Genomic DNA, 25,082 nt, shown 5'->3' with positions numbered 1-25,082 from the left:
CTCACTGTAGGAACCCCAGATCTATCTCCCCTCTCACTGTAGGAACCTGGGATCTGCTCCCCCTCTCACTGTAGGAACCTGGGATCTGCTCCCCCTCTCACAGTAGGAACATTGTGATTACACCTCACCTACCACCCTGACTTCATGTAGGTTCTGGACACTTAACACCAGGTCCTCACACTTGCGCAGTTATTGATCTACCCACAAAGCCATCTCCCCAAAGAATAAAGATTACAAGTTCAAGACCAACTTCGGCTACATATTTACCTTCTGATGCAAAAGAGGGAGAGCACTTCCCTCTTTTGTATTTTGCTATACTTGAAGTGAATATAAAATGTCATTTTAGCTCAGTATTTTAAAATCTGGACAGTTTATCAACGAATTCAAAATATCTTTCGTTTTTGAAATAAGGCCTATGTTTTCCATACTAGTCTCAAAACCACTGGGCAGAAGTCATCCTCCAGCCTCAACCTACCAGGTAATTAGGACTACAGGTGCATGTGCTAATTACATATATTATATATATAATATTAAAAATAAAAAAGTGCTAATTATATACACATATACAAATATATAATATAAATATATAAAATTAGGGTATATATATGTCCTAAATGTATAATTACACATAAATATATTATAAATAAATGCATACATTGCTATTTCATATTTAGTATTTGTAGCCAATTCTCAATTATATAGATAGCAAAGTAATATTAAAAAATGAATGCTAGGAACAGAAAAAGCATATTGAAAAAAGTAATTAAGAAACTGTAAAATGGCAGCAAGCTAGCTTCAAACTGCACATAACCAAGGTTCGCTGGAATTCCCAATAGTTCTGTCTCCTCCTCCCACGTACAAAGATGCTTAACCTAAAACACAGGTTTTTAATTCAGTTTCATAACGTACATACTCCCTTATACACATGAAATAAAGACCTAAAGTCTTGCAATCTCGTTACAGCAAACAGTCTCTCCACCTCAGGCCAAAAAAACAAAAAGTACGGTACCAAAAACTTCTGGAGAAAATTACAAAGTAGTGTTTCTATTAAGCATTTTGTATGCCTCTCAATGGATGCACTCTTAGTAACAGCACCTGAGATGTTTTTAAAGCATGCCAACAATCACAAAGTTTGGGGATTCTTGTTTTTGTTTTCATTTTTAGGTTAGCAAACAAACTAACACTGCTGCCATCACCTACTGTAAACAGGCTTACAAGCACGGCACATGACTCCACATCTCCGGTCACTTTCCTTATAAAGCACGGCGTTAATTAATCTAATCATAAAATGACACACATGAGGACATTCGGGTGTGAAAGCCCCAGACACTCCTGAACTCTGTCCCAATTAAAACCAGAGAGCGATGGCTTAGCCCCAGCAGATGTGACAGCAGGCCACAAAAGAGCAGACCTCAGAGAGCTACAGGCAAGAAAGGTCTGCAGACAGCTCAACATTCCCAGAGCATGAAAAATAGACAGCCCTAGGCAAAAGAAAGTCCTCTTAGGCATAGGTGAAAGAATGCAGTTTTGTGGACCTGAGGAGTAGAGATTAATGAAGGTGCAGACTCAGGATAACCCTCTCGCCACAAGCCTAAACTGACTCAGATCATAAGCTCGGGTGTTGAATGACTTCAGCATTTAGTGAAAATGTGGAAAACAGCAGGACAGATGAATTTCGGAGGAGTCTAGGGTACGTGTTTTAATACCTAAGAGGTAAATAAAAGGAAGGTCCCATGATGGACAGGGGCTCACGAAACCTGGTTCTACATAACCGTGGACGCCGTCTTTCCTTTAGCATGGAATTTAAGCAATGGTTTACTCAGCAATTAATGAATTCCTGCAATGATTTTACTTTCCACGCAGGAACTTTTCAAATTTTTATTTACTATTTATTACAATTTATTTACTTTGTATACCCCTCCCTCCTCTCTTCCCTCCCTCTTTTTCCCCCAATGCCCCTCCCCAACCAGTCAACTGATAGGGGAGTTCCTCCTCCCTTTCTATCTGATCTTAGCCTATCAGGTCTCATCAGGACTGGCTGCATTGTCTTCCTCTGTGGCTTGGCAAGGCTGCACCCCTAGTGGGAGGTGTTCAAAGAGCCAGCCACTGAGTTCATGCCAGAGACAGCCCCTGCTCCCCTTACCAGGAAACCCACTTGGACACTGAGCCATGAGCTACATCTGTGCAGGGGGTCTACATCCTCTCTATGCATGGTTCTTGGTTGGAGCATCGGTCTCTGCAGGACCCCCTGAGCCCAGAATTTTTTGGCTCTGTTGGTCTCCTCTTGGAGCTCCTGTCCCATCCACACAGTAACTTAATCTAAGGTTTTCACACTATCCTCATGAAAGGAGGGAAGTTTGTGCGACTTCCTTGTAAAATACGAGGGAAAATGTGCTCTTCCTCCAGGGCCTTTCAGAGGTGGTGTGGCCCCATGAATAGACTGTTTTCAACATTCAATTATCTATGGCTGATTCAACAGCTAGTGTATCGGTCAATGTTCTTTTTCTTTTTCCTTTTCTCTTGAAAATCTTCCTTTTTTTCTGAAATTTCTATTTTAGTGTCCCCATATCTAGTGGGGTTTGTTTTGTTTTGATTGTGAAACATTTTATATAGCTCAGCTAACCAGGAGCTCACCATCTCTTCGCCTTGGGCTGGAGCTTTCTCACAACTTCTCATCCCAGCACCCACCTAACCGTCTATTTTACTTTTCTCTGAAATTTTAAGAGTTCTCGGTCTTCCCCAAAGATGAAATGCTCCTAGCCTATACCTTCCCTCTTCATGGATACCACTGGCTTCTTCTTGTACTCTCATTTAGCAAAATGAGCTGAAATTTCTTAGTTCATGTTCTCTCACCTTTAACATTCAAAATGAAAATCACACATCTACTGGCTTTTAAGTATGGGCTGCTGGTGATATTAGGACTCTGCCCTCATGCCTATTCATTTTGATTTCCTCATTGCTATTCTAAATGTTTAGAGAAACGATCATTTTTTTCCCAAGCAGTTCATTTATTTTAACTAACATCGTTGGACTGAAGAATTCCTATCTGCAAGTAAACTGAGTTTTCCTTCCAGAATGACCTACGATTGTTTTTGACACGCTCCCTCAGTGCACTAAGCACATTTTACGTTAGTCGGAAGCCTTACGCTATCTCCTAATTAAGTAAGTAGCACTCCAGTGCTCTGTGCACGCTAGGTAATATTCCAGGTTGGGGCTTGCGCATTGGTACAGACCCTCAGAGTAAGGTCTGTGTGGTTTCTGACTTTAGGGCTCGTGGTCTTCCTATCTCCTTCTTCCAACCATTACTGCTTGCTGCCAACAGTCTCTCTGCACTGTTCTAGAGCACCTGCCTTTGACACTGAAGTCAAGCGTCTACACGTTAGAATAAATGTTCAATAAAACCGATAATATTTAAACAAGGAATCTGTTAGCACGAACTGGGGGAACGAACGATGTGAACGTTACAGCATGTCCTTCAGCTACTGGCTGTATTATTTACTTCTTTCTTTTGAGTCCAGCTGTCTAGGGTAAAGTTTACTGGACTTTTAAAGCACTTAAACACATGCAAAAAGCTAAGGCTCACACAGCAAACTACTACTTTTTCAAAAAAAAATCTTAAAATTTAGTTTTTTAACACATAAAACAAAATGTGCACAGTATTATATAATACTTTCTGTATCATCCCATTTGTAAAACTCATGAGTAACTGAAATAGTTTGAACCAGAAATAGCTGGTTTTTTGCCCCACTCAAATATTCTTAAAAAGTACGAACAATGTTTCTTTTTATAGCTAAACAATGTGGCACTTACTACAACATCCACAAAACAGTCTCACTGGCCATCAGCTCTGCACCACCCAAAAACATGTTAGTACAGAATGTCATCCTCAAAAGATACCAACACACGAAACAGCCAAGGCATTCTCATCATCTGCATATATGTGAAATTATTTCCATTAAGTTAACTATATAAAATATATTTTTGAATTTTAAGGAAAAAAAATTACCCTTCAGAAATATGTTTCCATATATCTGTAGAATCAGAGTAGAAAAAAGAGGAAAATAAAGCTTATACATTTTAGTATTGTGGTATCTGATAACACTCAGCTAAGCTATTTTTAAAGTACCTAATTCAATGTAAATACCCATTCGTCATGAACCTCTGGTCTGATAAATTTTTATGTCTGAACACTGTGTCGAAACAGCACAATCAAAAAAAAAAAAAAAAAAAAAACCAAAGAAAGAAAGAAACAGCACAATCTCTGTATCTGGGGTCATCCAGGGCGTTGTCATTTCACCCATGAAATCAGGAGTCTGAGAAAAAGAAGAAAAAAGGAGAAGGATATAAAAAGAGTTTTGTGATCAAAATATCTGTTAAGATTAGTTGCCTCAGCTGAATGAAAATAGTTCAAAACTCAGATTGGCCTTTAATAAGCTATTAGTGAGGTCTCCTAGTGTCACTCGGTATGGAAAAAAAAGTAACAGGATGATAACTAACACTAAGCATTTGATTTTATCCCTTTGTACATGTTACACTAAAGACCAAAAACTCTAACATACTTGTAACTGATCCATTTATAAATGCCATTGATCAACTTAAGCCCCAACTGCATTCATGTTCCTAAAGTGCACTGGAACCACAGCAGCAGCAGACAATTAATTAATACACTCTTATGTTAAGCACAAATAAGTTTTCAAGGCATCCAAACAAGTCACCCAATTGAAGTGACCATAGAATCTCTTATCAAGCATACCTGTAACTTCATAATTCTGCAAGTCGCCAAAGTCCTAAATTCATGTTTAATTTTATGTAACTTCCCTAATTCAAATTCAGACATCAATGATGTGGTTTCACAGTGAGTCTCAAATGAAGATTCTGTCCTGACCAAGAGATATTTTTTAAGAAATAAAACGGAAAATGAAGACATATGAAAAACAGGTGCCTTGCTTCAAGCATAAATTTGTCTGCGAGTTGACTTTGAATAGAGGCTAGTTAACTTGCAGGGACATGTTTCTCAATGGATGAGAAGGGGGAAAAATCTAGAATTAGTCAAAATAGAAAATGGCAGCCAAGACTTGCACAATAGATACAATCTACTTAAAAGAAAATCCCAGGGGCGACAGCAGGGCATGTCAGGCTCCCAAAGTGCCACGTCATGCTCCTGAGCACAATGCACAGAACCAGCCAAGTCAGTCTCTGCCAACTGAGTTAGTGGCCAGAGTCCAACTCGGAGCAAGAAGGAGTTATCCCTCAGCTCAGCCACTGCGTTTATGTACCCCACTTGACATGGGTCAAGAATGATGTAATGTGACAAATTAAGATTCTTGCTTTCAAAAGCTATTACCATGCAAAGTAGCAGGTTTCCAAATGGCATGTTCCTACATACTAGATGTTGACTGGCCCTTTCCCAACTCTTTCCTCTCCCCATTTCTCTGCCCCCTTCCCATTTGAACCCTTCTGTCTCCAGTACTCCCACATCCATGTCCATCATCTTTTAAATCTTTCTAATTCATTAAATTAATATAAACAGAGATAGATTGGTGCATTTTGAAATACGAGCAGTGGTGAGGTCATGGCAGGAAAACTGGTAAGAGCCTCCGTCTCAAAACAACACAAGAGCACTAAGTGGTAACACAGTGTGTATGAAATCACGATCCAATCCCAGTTGTGACGGGGTCCATTGACTACAGGTATTTGACACAAAGGGATGGAATGACAGGAGTACTGAAAGTTTGAGGCCAGTCAGGGCCACGGGGAAAAACCCTGTCTCAAAGGCAAACAAAACCTGAACTGGAAAGATGGTTCAGCAGGTAAAAATGCTTGTCATGCTCATGCAGAAGGCTTCCATGCAACCATGCACGCACATGTACATACACATACACATACACACACACACACACACACACACACCATATACATACACAACAATAGAGTTGCTTAAAACCTGCAGAATGATATGTTAAAAGTTAGGTACTAGAAAGATAATGCTGACTCTAATGACTGCTACCATCCTAGATTCAATAAAATACAGAATGGTATATCTAAAGACTGACCCCAATGGGAGGACTGAAATCTCATCATATGGGACCAGTTTTATAGGTGTGGTTTAACTCTCCCAACCAAAATGCAACTGGACCCAACAGTTTTCTCCCTTTGCTCTTGGTATTAAGACTGCTGGGATTTGTTTGTTGGTTGGGAATTTTATGTTTTGTTTTGTGTTTCAACAAGGTTTTTCTGTGTAGCACTGGCTGTCCTGGAACTCACTAGGCTAGCCTCCAGCTCACAAACATTTGCCTGCCTCTGCCTGCCCAGTGCTGGGGCTAAAAGCTTGTGCCACCATGCCCAGTGAAGACTACTGGTTTTAAAAGGTATTCTAACTCCCAGGAGCATCACTGACAAAGTTCCCATCTGAAAGACCCTACAACACAATTAACAATACACAGTGAAGGAAAGGTGTTCCCCAAATTCACATGCAGGTAATATAGTCACTTTAAGACTAGCAATAAATCAAGAACAGAGGCGGCAGCCAGCACAAATTCAAAGGCAAAAAATAAAATGAATTTTCACTTTTATTCTCCAAGTTAAAGTCTAGACATATTTCATACTCAGAATCCTCTGGAATGGCATTTTCTTTTCTGGGATTCAACTGCTCAGATGTCCTGAGATGTCCACATACATTTGCTTTCACTCTAAAACTGAATATCCCTAGCATGTTCTTGGTCCTCCTTATGTGAAGCCACTTGGTTAAATCCACATTTTCGGTAGGCAGAACCACACACTACAAACAGAAACTGGATATCACACGTAGGTAAAGGTATTTTGAGACTCATACTATTTTTTTTTTAATTAATACCTAGTACCACAAATGAGACAACAAAATTATTTTATTTCTTGTATGTGAGAAACTAGGTCAACCCACACCATTTGAATGTAAATACCTGCTTAACACCACTCTTCTACAGTAACACATCTGGAATCCACCACATTCAAGAGTGAGATAGCTGCTGGGCAGTGCCCTCGTATTTGTGATTTATACAGTGTGGTGGGCAGGTCATACTGTGTCTCTGAGATTCTGTAATCCACTTAGCTGATATCTGTTATATTTTCAGCAACTCACAATCTACAATCGAACACGCAAATATAACTGCAGTGCAGTTCAGTGATAAGCACCTAGTTCCAAGCTCCAGGTTTGTTCTCCAACACTGAAGTCAATCACTCAACTTCAATTCACACACAAGTACTTTCTATAAACGTGTGAATGGAAGCATGTGTGGTACAACTGAGGTAGTGACGAACCGGGCAAGGTGACAGAGAGTGGCTTCAGAACAGCGCTTCCACCTTACAAGCCTGCGGCTGTCAAGAGCTTACTCTTCCCACTTAATTTTTCAAGTTGTAAAGCAAACAGATTGAAGCTTTACAAACACAAGTTAATCTTCTCATATAGCACCTGGTATAGAGTAAGCCCTTGAGATCTGCTAGCTGATTTCACTGTTAAAACCACAGCCACAACATCCTCTTAATATATTTTGGGCTAGGAAAAGCACTGCAAAAGCATTATTGTATGGAACTTGAACACATAACAACACAATAAAAAATATTTTTATATTTTTCCCATAATGTGCCACAGCTGAATGAATAAAATCCATTTAACTAAGCTCAAATCAATTAGGGAAAATGGATTCACTTCAAAGATTTCAGCATTTATTCTAGTAAATAACGATTTCCTTAAGGACTTGAGAACATAATATTAAACTTCCAAATCTAAAGGAAAAACAAAACTGGACCTTCAACTTTTCCAGAATTAGATCTCAGAAAGTGACATTTGTGATTCATCTGTATGTCATCAATGGTCTGAGAGGTCGAGAGGCTGACACTGTCACAGCATTTTCCATCTTCACTGTACTCGGATGTTGCCTGGAAGTCAACTGCTTTTTAAACCACAGCCAAACAGTACAAGAAGCTCACACACACACACACACAGATTCAAAAAAGGTCTTTGTTTCATCAACAGTGACAATTTCATGGTTGTGTCTGCAGTTTACTGGATAAACAACATACCGTTCAAGAGGTCTCGTGGGAATAAGGAGGGCACAAAGTCACAGCGTAGAACTTGTCCATGAGGAATATTCTTACCACAAACCATGGCCACTTGATTTAGCTAGGATAGCTAAATCAGGATAGCCTTATCCCATCACGTAGGGGATTCCTACCATCCTAAGGATGTTCCTCCTCATTTCTTCTCTGCCTAGTGTAGATTTGGCTACTCCCTTTCAAGCATTGCCAAGCAGTAAGAAGTGATGAGCCATTTAATCTCTTACAGCATCGCCTCACTCCTAATACACAGGCTAGACAAGAGTGTAACAGCGGCAAACACAAGGCTGCCAGTTTCAATTCCAGCCATTGCTCTCCATACCCAAAACATTTCTTGGGCCATTGGAACCTCTTAAGAAATTTACATGAAAACTAAATGATGACGTTTTCTGTGATTTTTAATATGGTCACATGTTCTATAGGGAAAAGGAAAATAAGAATGGAAAAAAAATCTTAGGGTCCTACTTCATGGGCTTTCACACACAAACGTACACAAAGTTAGTTCTAATCTCATTTTGTAAGCAAGAGAACAGTGGCTATGAGGATTTAAGTCATTTGCCCAAGGTCACCCAATAAAGAAAAAAAAAATGTTTTGTTTCAGATACCTATCTGTATGACGAGGTTAGAACACGTAGCAAGAACTTTGCTTTTTAAATTCCTTCACCTCTTCCATCTGGCCACCAAGGACAGAGAACAGAATGCAGGGCCTTGTGCACAAAGACAAGCATTATCATCAAAAGACTAGTCCCAGCCCAAGCCTAGTTTTTACAAAGCTTTGGAAAATTCCCCATGGAAAGTCTCTCCTGTGAATACAAGAAAAGAATCCTCCACTTGAATAAAATGGATAAACCAGTAGGTAAGAACTGAGTTACAATGGGTAAGGTGCTTCATTTATTTGTCTTGGGTTCATCTCACTAAAGTAAACAGGATCGAATATAACAGTAGCTCTCACAGAGGACCAAACGCTAGGATATGGTTAAAAGAGTCCACATAATATTTTACACCTAGGCGGGCTTGGTGGCTCATGCCTTTAATCCAAGCACTTGGGAGAGAGGGGGGCAGATCTCTGTGAGGCCAGCCTAGTCTACAGAGTGAATTCCAGGACAGCCAAGGCTACACAGAGAAACCCTGTCTCCAAAAACAAAACAAAACACAAACAAGACTTAAATACTGACCAAACTCAGTCATGGCTCACAGTGCTCAAACACTAAATAATTAAGTTGTCTAAGAATTTCCAATGGCATTTATCTCAGTGTTTACATATTAATGAGGAAGAAAATTCTGAGATATCAAGACATCCCATTCTGCCATTTTTTTCTTCACAATGCCACCTCAATTTTAGTCTGAGAACAAAATCAAACAAACCAATCAAACAAACAAAAGCATACCAAACACCAAAAACAGTTGATACCTTAAAAAAAGAAAAGAAGAAAAACCAGGCATGAATATGTTTTTTTTTTAAAACAGGGTTTTTTTTTTTTCCTCCCAGTTAAAAGCAAACTACCCCAACTCTAGAAAACTCAGTAAGTTCCTTCTGCTTCCTACCAAGCACCTTCATTATCTGTCCTTTCTAAAACAAAGATGGCAGCGACAAAAATCAATTCTCCACGGGTTGACTGACTGGCTATAGTTTTTGTAAATAATTCTGAATCAATATTTATCTTTTACCCTCTTTTATTATTAACTTGATTAATTAACCTAACTTTGTTGACTTAAGAACCTGCAAGATAATAAACTAGTTTGAAGAAGGGCTAACTAAAATCACTTCTTCTCTGAGGAGATCTTGTGCCAAAAAGGTGGGGTCAGAAATGTATACATAATGAATTCTTGAAAAAATAAAGTGGGAGAATATAGTGGTGAAGGGCATGTTCATTGAAATAAGGCAGTTCCAACATGAAAACATGGCTCTGTACCTTACTTAACCTCACATAAGAAAACTATTAAAGCATCTCAAGGCACTGCCATGGGACCTGGTTCTTACAACATCAAAGGAGGATTAAAATGACACTTTTTAAACAAGCATCACAAATAACACGGGTTGACAGGCTATGTATCTATTACATTAACAGCTTCCTCTGAGAGTACAACATTCCATCCCACAGGAAACCTCTTAACAGGAAGGGAGACAACTCCAAACAGCTTCAGGAAGTCCCTGAAATGGACCAGATTCACTGTCTGCCAAAGTGAAGAAAAGCTGGGAGTACCTTCTCAGAGGAGTGGTACCGAGCTGCAGAGAAGGCTGTGACACCAGCCCAGCTGCCTGTTAGGGTTTAGGCCACTGAGTCACTTGGAAAGGACACTCATCAACCCGTTGAGCTGCTTTATGCTGTGTGTTCCAGGCTCCCCGGCTTTTTTAAGCTGCCGTCTGTGCTGAGGTGGGTTTTGATGATGCAGCTGTCTTTGAGTCATTTCTGCTCCTTAACCCCTCACCCATATTCCTTTAAGTAACCACAACAGAACTCACTTGTTCACCAAGTTGGACTTATGGTATCCATACTTTGGATACCTATCTAAGGTGAGAAGAAATGTGTGTTGCATCCCCCCAGGAAGAAGTCTGTCATGTAACAGGATCATCCCTCCCCAAACCATTTTTAAACATACCTTAAAGAACAAATCCAGACTCTTTTACCTCACATGGAAAAGCAGGAGAAAAGGTGGGGTGGGACTAGAACAGGCAGTTATTTCAAAACTACAAATTCTTTTACAGCATCATCCTTTGTGAAATACAATTTGTTCATTCACCAGAGTCCTCGGTATGGACAAAGCAACTGCTTAAAGCCTCTCATGGAAAAAAAAAAAATGCAATCAAGACCTAGTACAGAGAAAAGGCTGAAGACATTTAGTTCTTATGTTTACCATTTTGTGTAAAAGCTTGCAACCCTAAAGGCAAATCGGGAAGAAGAAATGTATTGGTTCAAGGATCTGGGAAAGCTTCAAGAATGTGGAGTGTGGAACACACGCGACATCCACTGACCATCGCGTGATACCTCCGGACAGCGAGCTGGGCTAGTAGAATTCCACACGAAGAGGGATGGGCAAGGGCAAAGATGAAGAAAACTTTCTAGATTTCTAGACAGGCTACAGGTGACTTCCCAGGTGTGAAAGGAATGTGGGTAGAAAGAGGCTGTGCAAGGTGAACCCAGAAAGGAAAGTTGGGAACGGGAATCCATGCAATCCTTGACAGGGCTGTTGGAGGAAGCGAGAGGCACTCCATATGAACTGACCCCTAAGTTTGAAGATTTCCCCGTAGGTGTTACAAATATTACTAGAAAGACTAAAATGGAACCTACTACAGCAGCTGAGGACAGTGGGAAACTGAAGTTTAAAAGTTTATTAGCCTTTCCTGGGGGAAAAGCAGAGGGGAAGAAGAGGGTGGTGGGGGAAGGGAAGGGGAGACTGGGAAGAGAGGAGGGAGGGGGCATCCTTGGGATATAAAATAAATAAACTGAAGTGAAAAAAAAAATTTAAAGTTGATTAGATTCTAAGACTTTAAAACGTTTAGCAACACATCATCTTTGTGACACACACAAAAAAAAATTTTTTTTTTTTCAATTTGGGGTAAAAATCAAGCAGTCAGCTGAGACGGGGTGTGATAAGCGAGCCTGACCAGCATGTGTGACCCATGGGTAGGTCTACCTCAAAGAGTCGCTAATTGTAGGTTAAATGTTAGGCGTGTCCACTACACACACCAAGGATCTGATGGAAGCAGCAGAGGCAGAATTAAGGCTGCAGTGGAGTCACACTTTGTGTATTTCTGATTGGTAGTGGGTGAACAGCATATTGGAGGCGGCCACAGAAAGACAAAGCGGTTAATGAAAGTCAGGAACCGGAGCCGGTGAAGTGTGCTCCACTGAAGCATAGAGAAGCTTTCAGGCCTGTGCTGGGAAGATGGGAGACCCTGGGCAAAGGGATGACAAAGCATCATCAGAGCTTCAGGCGGCCGTACCTAGTGGTATTAAAAACTCTCTAATTATCCACATTCAAAATTAGCATAACTGTATTCTGAGAAGCTTCACCCAGCAGCTGATGGGAACAGATGCAGAGACCCGCACCCAAAGAATAGGTGAGTTGTGGGGTTCTGGGTAAGAATGGGAAGAAGGACAGAGGTCGCCGGAAGGGTCAAGGACACAAGAAAAACTACATAGTGAGACAACCACCAACCAAAGTGTATGCTTAGACTAAGCCTACACCCCCTACACACACGCAGCGGCTGTCGCCTGCCGCTGGATCCCTTTCCCCTTGCTGGGCTGCCGTGTCAGGCTCCAGTGAGAGAGGATGCCCTTAGTCCAGCTGCAACTTAAAGTGCCAGGGTGGGCTGATACCCCTTGGGGGCCTCCCCTTCTCTGAGAAGGAGAGGATAGGACTGAAGGAGGAGGAGGCTGTAGGGTGGAACTGGGAGGAGAGATGGGAGGGGGGCTTGGATTAGGTTGCAAAGCAATTAAATTTGAAAAAAAAAAAATCTACTCAGAAAACCACCCACTAAAAGAAATATGAAAGCATAGGTACAACAGGTCCTCAACCTATGGGTCACGACCCTTTTGTGATTTGGCGGACCCTTTCATAGGGGTAGCTTATCAGATATACATTCTGATTGGTAACAGTAGCAAAATTACAGTTACGAGGTAGCAACAAAATAATTGTATGGTTGGGGTCACCAGGACATGAGGAACTGTGTTAAAGGGTCGCAGCATTAGAACCTTGAGAGACACTGATGTAAGAACAAATACACTAAACTCCTAAGCAAGATTCCTTAATCTGATATGAGTATAATGACGCTCGCACGTGTGTGTGTGTGTGTGTGTGTGTGTGTGTGTGTGTGTGTGTGTATGTGTGTGTGTGTGTATGGGTATGTGGTGTGAGTGTTGCATAACTGAGATTAAAAAAAAAATCCTACTTCTCCACAAGCAAGATAAATACTAAGTAAAACAAAGTCAGTCCACTGTCATCTTCAGAGAACATACGCACCTGGCAATTCCCAATACACCCTCAGACCTCCACCTTAAGACTCTGTGTGCCCTGGGACAGAACTAATCTCTGAATTCCTACCACATTTCCTACATACCTCAGCTGCAGGATCTACACCTCTTTCAGACCAGGTCCAGAGCAGGGACCTCCTGAGGAAGGAAGATCACTCGATTCAGGTCAACCCGAGCTATTATCTTAAAAGATGGGAAAAAGGAGGAGGAAAAGAAGAAAAAAAGGAAGAGAAAAAGGAAAAAGAGGGGGGAAATGAGGAGAAGAGTCAGCTCAAAGTTCCCTGTCCCTGAAATCGTCCAGCCTTTCAATCACCATAATGAGTTCCACAACCCTTGGCTATCTCTCCTAAACAATTATAAACGTCCAGTCATAAGGGAATATTACCTTTTTTTTCCTATGAATCCATCACAATATATTTTATTCAGAGAAATCCCAATTTTAGTTTCAGACAGTTCAAAACAATAACTATATTCCTGGGATTAAAGAACTGTTACCTTTTTGCACCTACTATTTGCCTCCAGTTTCTGGCATAAAACAATTTAATGGCATGTTGAATAAATGAGCATTTTTCTAATTTCCTAGTACTGATCAGATTTTAGGTAGTTACTAATTGTGCATCCTTTAATATTACTACTTTCTTCTTGAATGAAGACCTGAATCCTAATTCCACTCAAATACTCTATTTACAAAGACAGATTTTTAACTAGAAGTACTGCAGAGGTAGCCGTGTCATCCAGTGGAATGGTGCAACCTAATGACTTGATCCTTTAAGTGGGACTCAGCCCACATTTGTCCTCCACTCCTAGGGACCATCCCTTTAGTACCGATGCTGACATTACTTCATCTTTCACTTACCAGCACTCCGATAACATTAACAGCTGCTTAAGACACAGGTGATTCCTACACCTGCCCCTAGAGCAGAAGACGATTTTATAAGGCCCACCGCCCTAGCAGATAACCAGCAGTCCGCACCCTTTTGACACCCAGAATCTCGTAGAATCCCAGGAGGACTGCCAGGAGCCCCCTCAGCTTTCTGACTGCATACATTTGAAGTGGGTCTGAGTAACCGCAATTTCACTAGGTTCCCAGCTAACATGGTGGGCTCTGCTGGAAACACTGCCACAACACCGCAAGGGTAAAGCTGTGGAAGACACCTGCTTAGACTTCTGCTTCTAACAGGGAACAAGGACAAGACGACACCTTGAGGAGCCAAATGGAGAGTTTGGGACAGAGGTGAGGCTTCCCAGAAAGAAAACAGTTCAGACAACAGGAATAACATAGAAGCGGAACTCAGCCCAACAAACCTCATTTCCACATCTAAATCTGTGTTGGTATAACAAAAGCCTGAAGACAGCCAAGGGAACTTGACAAAGGAATGTTAATCATTTCAACACAGCCTATCGTGCATTAATTACATCATACTTTAAGAGGCCAGCAAGATGGCTCAGTCGGCAAAGGTGCTTCCCCTATAAGCCTGATGACCTGAGTTCAATCTCAGGAACCCACATAAAGATGGAAGGTGAAGATCAACTCCAGGAAAGCTGTCCTCTGACTTCCACTGGGCACTGTGGCACACATGCTCCCACACACATCATGCACACAATAGTACAAATAATTTTTAAATAAAGAAAAATATTATTGCACCTAAAGCAAAACATCTCTGGCACAAGAAAAGGGGAAGAAAATCTAAGTAAGGCCCAACAATAAACATATGAAGAAAAGTAAGTTCAAAATATGATAAGGCATCATTTCAAATCAATTTCAAAAGATCAGTTATTCAAGAAAGAACAGAAAAGAGTAATCTTCATTTTATTTTTGGCAGATATTTAATAATATTCTGAGATAAGAAAATACTTTATTATAAAATACAAGTATTTTTAAGTAAAGCAAAGAAAAAATATATCTAAAATAATAAGATGCTTCAATAAACAAAGCTGCATGATCTCCACTAAGCCAGGAAAAGGTTGGAACCAGGACATATACAATCAATAGGTTTCATTGTAACAGTTTTTCTAACAATTAGCTAGCTGGGCCTGGTGGCTCATTCCTTAGGCAGTTCTCTCTTAGTTCGAGGATAGCCTGGTCTACATAGTCATCCAGCATTACATAGTAAAGACCATGCTGTGGGGGTAGAAAAGTCAAATAAAATGATGCATATGCAATCAAAGATCTCTGTCTACCCTGTGAATGTGTATGAGAAAAAAAATAAATGACTATTAAGACATCTTTTCTATTAAGACATTTTAAGAGCTTCCCAAATACCATGAACCACTGAAGAAAAACAAAATAAAAATAATAATTTCCCCTTCATTAAAAACTGTGGTGGCTTCACATGTTAACTAAACAATGGAAACTTCCAAGCAAAGCCTGGTGGTGGCCAGAAAGGCACGCACGTCCAGCCCAGGGTGAATGTAAAGCGGAGAAGGAAACAGCTCTTCACTAGGTGGATGCTGCTGATTCACTACTATAAAGTCAAGGTGGACTGCTCACTGACATTCATGTAAAGTGCATCCTTGATTTTAAAAGCTGGGTGGTTTTTAAAGGTTCTCTCAGAAGAGAATCAATAAAGAACAGCTTGTCTTTTTTTTTTTCTTTTCTAAGTTCCAAGTCTTTCTACGCCCGACACTTCGGTACACAGAGCAAAACGCTGTTATTTTCAGAAAACACACAAACACTGACTAGAGACTAAAGGGGTTTGACAAATATTTAAAATTACCTAGTTCTCTTTTTAAAAAAATCTATTCACATAGATTTGAATTAGTAAAATTAGTATTCACAAATACTAACGTGTGCTGTGCTTTCCAGCTGTTTAAATTTTGGCGAGTTTACTGAAATAAAAACCATGGTCAACATGTGAACACATTCTGGTCTGCTGCCCAGACTCGCTTCTGGTTACACCCACTTTCTCCCATTCACAGGCCATTGCTAACATGGCACCATTGCTAAGAGCACTGGCTACTCATCCAGGAGATCCGAGTTCAAGTCTCAGCACCCACGTGGCAGTGCAAAACTGTCTGTAACTGTAGTCCCGTGATCTAACACCTTCTTCTAGTGTGCAAATGCATGCGTAGACAAAACCTAAACAAACAAGTAGATAATTTTAAAAAAGAAGTTAAAGAGGAAACACATCACCTGTCCAAATGGGATCCCTTATCTTGACATGTGTTCTCAGTAATCAGCAATGTTCTCATCTCCCGCATAGGCAAGAGACAGGCTATTTCTAATTACAGATGTGAAAACTGACTGGCTGAAGACCTCAGTAAGTAAGTAGACTCCAGCCTGTGCACGTAGGGCAAATATAAAATCGAAAGAAAGGAAGAAAGAAAGAAAGAAAGAAAGAAAGAGAAAGAAAGAAAGAAAGAAAGAAAGAAAGAAAGAAAGAAAGAAAGAAAGAAAGAAAGAAAGAAAGAAAGAAAGAAAGAAAAAGAGCTTCCTATGTAAGACAAGACTGCCACAGGCTCAGAGACAAAGCCTTCTGGTGAGAAACCATAACCAACAACGAAACTCGCTTGTGTAGCTGCTTGTTTTCTTTCCTAGAGGAAAAGGCAATAAAGTCTTTTCATATAGACACAGTGTACTTTTACTATCTCTACATCTTTACCAGGTACAGCCTTTTCTAATGATTGCTACAGGCTAGAAAAAAAAAGTGCTTACAGAGAATCACATTCCATGAATTAATGAGTTACAAAACACCCTGGTTTATACTTGAGAAGCCACGAGGCCAAGCCAAATATCAACTACTGAATTACTGAGAAGAAACTGAGAGCTGGGGCTGGGGAGAGCGCTCAGTCCTGGTCTGTCCGTGTCCACAGAGGGTCTGCCTATGAACCTTAGTTTGATCCTCAGACACCATGTGAACAGCCAGGCACAGTGGCAAGGAGTCTTGCCATCCCAGTGATGGAAGAGGTAGAGACAGGGTAATGCCTGGGGTTCTGCGGCCAACCAGCCTAGCATATGAGGGGACTGCCCGGCCAGTAATGGAGATCCTGTCCCAAAACAAAATGTAGGTTAGGTCAATCTTGCATTTGTCATATGATATGGTAGATACTCAAACACTTCAACCACTGAGCTACAGACGTGTTACATGAACTTGTGCTCAAGGAGTTCTTACTGTGAGCAATTCTTCTCTTTACATAAACTCTTTCCTTCAACTACTTCCAGTGTGTCTTGTCACTCTACAAAGATCAGTCCCGAGTTTAGGGCAAGAAAGATGACTTGGCAGTGTCCTCAGATGAAGAATAACCTCCACTGCTGCCTGGCAAACTGGCAGCTTGACCCTCATCTGCTGAGCCAACCAGCCTGGAGCGGAAGGAAGGAGCCAAAGTTAACTGGCTCTCACTGCCATAGCAATGAACCTCACTCCTCCTGGGTTACAAACTACTGCCTTCAGGAATTTTCCTTTTGGCACCTCAGTGGCCCTTGCAATCTGTGCTCCTTGGTGAGGGCAACTTTCTCCACACTTGCCTTTACAAATCCAGGCTGAGAAAGCCAGATTTGATGCTGGATTACAGCCAAGAGAAACCAGTGCTAACTTCCCAGCGTCCGCTGACAGCCAAGCTTTGGAAAATTCTGACCAGTGAGGAAGAGAATATACATTCACATCATCTACATTCACATCATCTACATTTGAGAAAGTACACTTTCTCAAAAGGGCCAGGTACTTTAAGAACCAGACATGATGCAATTCAATGGAGGAAAATACAAAACTATTTGATTACCTGGCATTTCAAATATTTGGATGTTCCTGATGTTCCTTATATTAACAGGCATTATGTGCTCTCAGAGGTTGTTTCAAGATGCATATACATATACACTCATATATAAATGGACTGGTATTATGTATATATATACATACATACACACACACACACATATATAAGTATGTCTGAATGCAGGTGTGCACGCACAACATAAGAGGAGGTCAGAAGACAACTGTCAGGAGCGGATTCTCTCCTGCCACCTTGTGAGATCCAGGAATGAAACTCTGATTGTCAGGCCCAAGGGCAAGTAGCCGTAGCCCCTGGAACATCTGCCAGCCAGAGGTGTACAGCATTAAAACAGAATGACCTTTCCTTCTTGCTCTACAAATATAATTTCCATTTGTTGTGGTAATACCGTAAATGTGCTTCCTGCTAATGACCAACTCAGTATCTGATAAAATTGGTTTTCAGTAAATACATGTTAACTGGAAAAAAAAAAAAAACAGTAAACTGATGATTAGAATAGAAAGATTTCTTATCCTCAAAATGAGTTATCTGCTAAACAGGCTGAACCCCCATCTTTCCTAAGCAATCTTTTCCAACTGACCCTTTCCTTCTCAAACCCATTCCCTGTCACAGACCCAGTTTCTTCTCCCTTTAAAGGAGCTGGAGGAGCCACAACCCTTTCATCCTCCTATTCCAACAACTCGTCGGGTGCCCGCGCTTCCACAGACTACTGAAGAGCCCAAACCTGACCTGGGCTGTACTTACACAACCTAAGCTGTGTGCACGAACAAGGGCTAGCAGCCCAAACCTGAAATCCCTGCACTCAGGAGGGTAAGTTTAAGGCCCACCTGAACTACCCAGTGGGAACCCTAAACCAACCAAACCACCACGGAAGAAATGATGCCTCTGACCCAGCAGGCAATTACATGCACTCAGACCTTAGTTCAACTCCCTCCAATTGCTAACTGCCTCTATCTCCCCCAAAGGATGTCCCTTCTCTGGCATCTCACCCGGACGACACTCGACACTCACCGATTCCTCTAAGAGCTGCAATGGTTTTCGGTTTCTAGCTGAGGAATTAAACCTGTGGGCAGTTCCTTCATAGCATCAGGCTTGGAAAATGGCCCTCTCCTGACACTAAAGCTCCTATCCCTTTCAGTTAATGATTTCACTGGGAACGGTTCAAAGGCTCAAGAGGCGAAAGGTTAAAAAATAACACCAAACCACACAGGGATACCCACAGGACTTGCTATGCAGACATTTCAAGAAGAATTTTTAAATGAATTTTAAGTAACTGAACAACTTAGAACATAAACTTACAGAAAACAGGAATACAGTACCTGTAGTCAAAAACCTAAATGCTCACGAAAAAATCTAGAAACATGCATTCTATCTACAAAATTATGTGCACTGCTTTGGAAAGAATGTGGTCTTTAAGGTATCAACCAATGCTCTGATAAGTGAATCTGTAAAATGCTGCTTACTGAGCTCCCATCAGATCCTGTTTAACAGACATGGCTCTATCCCCAGGATCCACTGAGAACAGAAAACCACTTAACCCAAAGTTCTCTGGAATATTTGACCACTGGAACTTTTTGCAGAAAACATGAAAACTCCTAAGATCATAATGAAGAGGAAAATGTTAAAAATGTCAATTATTTGCATTATCTCCACAAGGCAAAACATAAATATTTTTTCTTTTTAAAGTCACTAGTTCTTTTAATACTTTGTATTAAGAATGTTAGTTTTACAATAAAATTACTTAAGGAAAATAAGATAAAAAAGCAAAATGCTCTGTCCCATTTAGGGTTACCCCTGCTGCAGTCTGGCCTTGCACATTGTAGTTCTCCAAGCCAGAACGAACGTGTACCAATTCCAAGGGACGCATAGTTTCCTGTATCATTCAGCCTTGGTTTCCAAGACGTGCCACTGCATGGTCATGTCCACACACTAACACTTGAAGATACAGGCTTGTCTTTAGAACAAGTACTGGGTGTCAACTGGATCCTGTCACTAAGCACAACAGTACATGCCAAGCAGCCGGCTAACATGCCACCTGGTAATCTGGCATCATTCCTGTGACCAGTATCGGGCAATTTAACACCATTACCTTTTTTGATGGTGGTGGTTTGGTTCGGTTTGGGGGTGGGGTGGGGGTTCTGACGGGTACTATGTAGCCCTGGCTGGCCCAAAACTCACTCTATGGAACTCACAGAGATCTACCTGCCTCTGTCTTTCAAGTGTTGGGATTAAAAGTGTGTGTCAGCAGGCCCAATATCACCAAAGTTACTGAGACCTTGTACATTTTAAAAGTAGAATCCTGATTCCACAAATACTCATTTGGGGCCATTATCTATTTAAAAAATATCTTACAAATATTTGTTTGACCTCTGATGCTGTCAAGAAGTCTGTGCCAGCTGGAAAAGCACCCTGTGAAACACACTGATTAACATCAATTTTCCAGAAGCCAGCCTGTTTCTTTGAAAACTCTTTTTTTTTTTATTTTTTTTTTTATTTTATTTTTCTTTTTAGTTACATTTTGTTAACTCTGTGTCCCAGCTGTATCCCGCTCCCTCATTCCCTCCCCAACCCCACACTCCCTCCCTGGTCTCCTCCCTGCCCCTTTCCAAGTCCACTGATAGGGGAGGACCTCCTCCCCTTTCATCTGACCCTGTTTTATCAGGTATCTTCAGGGCTGGCTGCAAAGTCCTCCTCTGTGGCCTAACAGACTGCTCCTCCCCTTAAGCATTGAGTCTATCCCTGGATATAACCAGAATACACCCGTAATATCTATGATGAAAAAAAGTTGATATGGTGTCAAGAAAGTTTGAATGAAACTTTCTTAAGGATATGGAAGCCTATCTCAAACAACTTAAAAATGTCTAGGACTACAACTCAGTGATAGGCAATTCTTGCCTAGCATGCACAAGGTCGTAGGTTCCGTTCCTGACATATATTCCTGTTAAAACAAAAAATAATTTAAAAAAGCCAGTTAATTATATAAATCCACTACGCTAGGTGCCTTCTCCTGTCAACCTGGCACAACCTAGGGTTACCTGGGAAGGGGAAATTTCCCAGAATTTGCCTAGATCAGACTGGTCTATGGACATGTCTGCAGGGGACTGTCTCAGTTGAGGTGAAAAGGTCCAGCCCACTGTGACAGCAGCATCCGCACACTGCTTGTCCCAATCATGTAACAAAGCTAGCAGGTTACAGTCCTAGACATGAGCCAGGAATCAGCATTCCTCCACCAATTCTACTTCCGTTCCTGTCCTAACCACCTCAATAATGAACTGTGACCTGGAAGTATAAGCCAAGTAAACTGTTTCCTCCCTAAGATGCTTTTGGACAGAGTGTTTTTTCACAGCAATGGAAAGGAAACTAGGGGACCCATTTAACCATACTTGTCCAAATAAAGGCACCCCAACCCAGTCACTGAACCCAGGATACTAGTCAAATAATCTGTCATCCAGCACTTTTCCCCCTCAGAGAGGGTTGCACTAAATTGTCCAGACTTGCCACAAGCTCCCAGAATGGCCTGGGGGAATGATTAGAAGTGCAGTCTGGAATCACCTTGGTAGCACATTCTTAATCTAATGGAGGAGAGGGGACGACTTTCTTTCCTCTTTGTGAAAAAAGCAAGAGCCAAGTACTTGGAACGGATTTCTCACAGTGCATTTACAAAGCTTCACCAAGTCCCGAACTCTACTTCCTATGGAAGCCAAATGAGAAATGGGTATTTTTGTCTACCTCAGGGCTCCTGTTCCCTGCAGCACTGATGTCAATTTATAATCGGATGCTTTCTAATAACGTAGACAGTTGTTTGAAATTTATCAAACACATCACATGCCTAATACGTACGTACCAGTCTTATTTCCAGTATGCTTCTGTGGCGCTACTACTATCACAGAGGGGTCAGACTGTGCCCAAGCCAGCAAGCGGTACAGGCAGACCCAGCGCCAGATCTTCTGCCCGAGCTTACCCTGCCTACGTCAGCAGCCTGCCAAGAGCCATCTGACTTCTGGATGGACCAGTTTTGTCTGAAACCAAAACCAATACTATTAAGTGCCCAGAGAGTCGAGCCCACTGCATCATTCCATCAGACAACTGTTAAGTAGGCTACAGCACTGAATGAAGAGAACATGACTCACTTTTAAACACCCCAAGGATGGTGGGGTCACCTGCCCGTATGTTATCATTTCACAAAGGGCTTTCTGTTTTGTTTATTGAATTTATTCACTGACAATTCCATACATGTACCTAATGCATTCCGATTACTCTCACCTCCCCCACATCCACCCCTGTTCCCATATCTCTCAACACCTTCCTTTCCTCTCCACATTCCCGTCAAAGGTTCTATTGTTTTGTTGTTGTTGATTTTAAAGATAAAAGTCTAGCTTAGGAGTTCATCTAACTCTAGGTGCCTATAAAATGCCAATACATTGCCAAAATATTCTTAAGAGGAAAAACCCCCACAGATGAAGGTGTTTTTGTGAACTATACATAAGGTGCAGTTTCACACCCATTTTGGGAAAAAAAAGAAAAGAAAAAAGAAAACTCAGCAGCATTTAAATCTAGGGGAGAAATAAACACTCAAAGCCATCAGAGAAAAGGGTTATATCCTTTGGGTGATTTTTTGTTAGCAGTTTGGGAAATGGAAGTTGTTACAGGTTTCTTATTTGAGACAGGATCTGATTATGTAGTCCAGGACAGCCTGGACCTGCAGTTAGTTCGTTCTGCCTAGGCCTCCAGAGTACTGGAATGACAGGCCTGTCCCACGATGCCTGATACAATTTAATTTCTTGCCTTCATAATACCTCCGAATTCTCAATCCCTTCTTTCTAGAGGTACAACAAACAGACCACTCATAATTGTATCTTATGTTTCAATCTACTGTTGTTTATGTCAACAGGCCAATTCCTCTAACAGGAATCCTACACCAAAATGCCAAGGCCATTGACAAGTCAGACTCTCCAGCCTTGACACAAGAATGATTAGATACTACTTGCCTGCTTGTGCAATTACTTCACTCTCAAAACCCCTAACCTGACTTATCAGTCAAATGCTCTTTCCCATCTCAGTTCAAATAGGAATATTAAAACTGTAAACCAACAGCATTGTCTGTATGTCCTGTTAATTTTGCTCCACAAATGTAAGACCGAAACAACAGCACTAAGAATTTTCACTTGTACTGTAAAGACGATGTTTCATCCGATCTCCCAAGAATACGTGTTTCAAAAGTACCACAAAGCTACATAGCTTGACGGGTGTGCTAGCACTAAAATCTAGCGCTTACTATTTAAATTATGTTTGTCATGTGGATCTGAGAAATATTTCAAATTACAGTATCCTACCAGCATTCCAGAGAAATAATAAGACCAGAGCTAGGCCCAGTAAGGCATAAGGCCCTGGGTATGATTCCCAGCACAGAGAGAACAAGAAATACTCATTTTGTAGTGTGGTCTGATCTGTTCTGCTTTTTGTTGGTTATAGTTTTTGTTGTTTTGTTTTGTATTTGTGAGACAAAAGTTTCATGCTTGCTTGAACTCACTTGTAATCCTCCTACCATGGCCTCCCATGTGCTGGGACTACAGGAATAAGGCACTCTGTCACACCAGGAATGTTAATGTTAACCCCAGTCACCTTGGGGAAGTGGTCTACATACAGCAGTAAGGAGGGACTAAAATGAGCTTCCTCAGTGTTAGGCCATCCCCTATCACTTAAATTGGCCACCTACTGGAAAAACAACAACTAGGTAAGGATACAACTCCTACACACTAAGGAGTGACTTCATTGACACAGTCACAGTTTGACTACGGATTAGAACTTCCCACTCCCAAATTTCTTTGCTTGTCATGGTGACAAAATACTGACAGAAGCAATTTGTGAAGGAGGGGCTTACTGTGTCTCACAGGTTCAGTTTTCATGCCTGGGGGCAGGAAAGCCAGCTGAGGGGGTTTTCAGGATAGCCAGACCCTGGCTGAGGCTCCAATTTTGGAAACAGAACGAGAGCCTGAAGCAGCAGCACCAGGCTACAGCCTTCAAAGGTCAGTCCCTGAGACCCGTATCACAGCAAGCCTAGTCCCAGCCCTCCAAAATCATGCTACCAACTGTGGACCAAGTGCCCCAAACATGAGCCTGTGACAGATATTTCAGATGTGAACAATGCCACATCCCCAAAGTTACAGATGTCTGTCACTCTTGAAGAGACTGCATATAATCTTGTGCTTAAAACAGTCTAAACAATCTAAGAACGCTTCCGTGTGATCCACAACAGTGCCATAGATCAAAGCCCTCGGAACAGCTTTAATGGCACAAACGTATGATTTTCCACCATCAAAAATTGTTCCTTCATTTATCAGCTCTCTGAACATACGTTCTCGGCTTTTGTTCTTTTTTTTTTTTTTTTTTTTTGTATCTTCATCCCAAGTACCAACCTGATCATCCAGACATTTCCATTTAGCAAATGACACATTACTCTAATATATGAAGCAGAATGAAAAGACAACTCTCCCTTTCAAACTCCCTGAAACTGGTTTCTCGTATAAATGTTAGCCGAGTACAAACAGCTAAAGGAAAGACACTGATATATATAACTGATAAACAAATTTTTAAAAAATCAAACTGTATATGAATAGTTGTTACCCCAAACTCCAAAAAGTTCACCATTTGATGTTGAATACAAATACGCTTTACAATCTTTAAATTTTTACGCTTTAAGCACATGTGACAGCCTTTCTTCGGCAGTGTTAAACTGCTTGTGGTCTCTAAAACCAAGGGAAAGGCCTCCCTTCTGCATTCCCAGGCAGCACTACCTCTGTCCTCCTGACACTTCGCTGAGAGGATCTGGTAGAGCCTGCATGGCTGTGTCTTGTTCCCAGAGTTCCCAGAAGATGCCCTGGAGGCACAATGGCTCAGCAGCTCCGTGGTGACTAAACTGGGACGAGTTCCTCACCCACCACCCAAATCCCACTGTGATGAGTAACAGCACAGTCAGCAGCAGGCTTGGTCCTTTGGTCCAATGCCTAAACCACCTTGGATGCCTTTAACGATTAGAGTGAAATGGAAAAGTGCCAGAACTTTTACAAACCGCTTCCTGATAGGAAGTCTCCAGAAGGACACGGCGAAGACCAACATCAGAAGTTATGGTGCTCACTACTTGGTCCCCATGGCAACATCTATTGTCTGTACCACTGACTTACTTCACCGCCTTTGTGCCCCAGCCATCCCAAACACCTTCGGGATTCAGCTCCTTGCCATTTAGTTTTCAAAGTAACTATAAAGCAATGAATGACCAAAATCCAATTT

At 41.3% G+C, this 25,082-nt stretch overlaps 1 protein-coding gene across 11 annotated transcripts in view; it reads right to left on the bottom strand.

The window, feature by feature from the left end:
• The window catches only part of Cobll1 (cordon-bleu WH2 repeat protein like 1), a 140,130-nt gene that overhangs the window by 102,285 nt on the left and 12,763 nt on the right, over positions 1 to 25,082 (bottom strand). Inside the window, exon 1 of one of the 11 annotated variants that reach the window (XM_055600427.1) lies at positions 18,807 to 18,880. The exons of the other annotated variants lie outside the window; for them this stretch is intronic. The gene's annotated coding sequence lies outside the window, so the exon portion shown is untranslated. Of the gene's footprint in view, positions 1 to 18,806; positions 18,881 to 25,082 lie in introns of those variants that run through there. 11 annotated transcript variants of the gene reach the window in all.

Source organism: Psammomys obesus, unplaced genomic scaffold (assembly GCF_907164565.1).
Source record: "Psammomys obesus unplaced genomic scaffold, mPsaObe1.curated_primary_1811, whole genome shotgun sequence".
NCBI lineage: Eukaryota > Metazoa > Chordata > Mammalia > Rodentia > Muridae > Psammomys > Psammomys obesus.
Note: the sequence above shows the minus strand (reverse complement) of the source record. Positions and strands in the feature narration are given on the sequence as shown.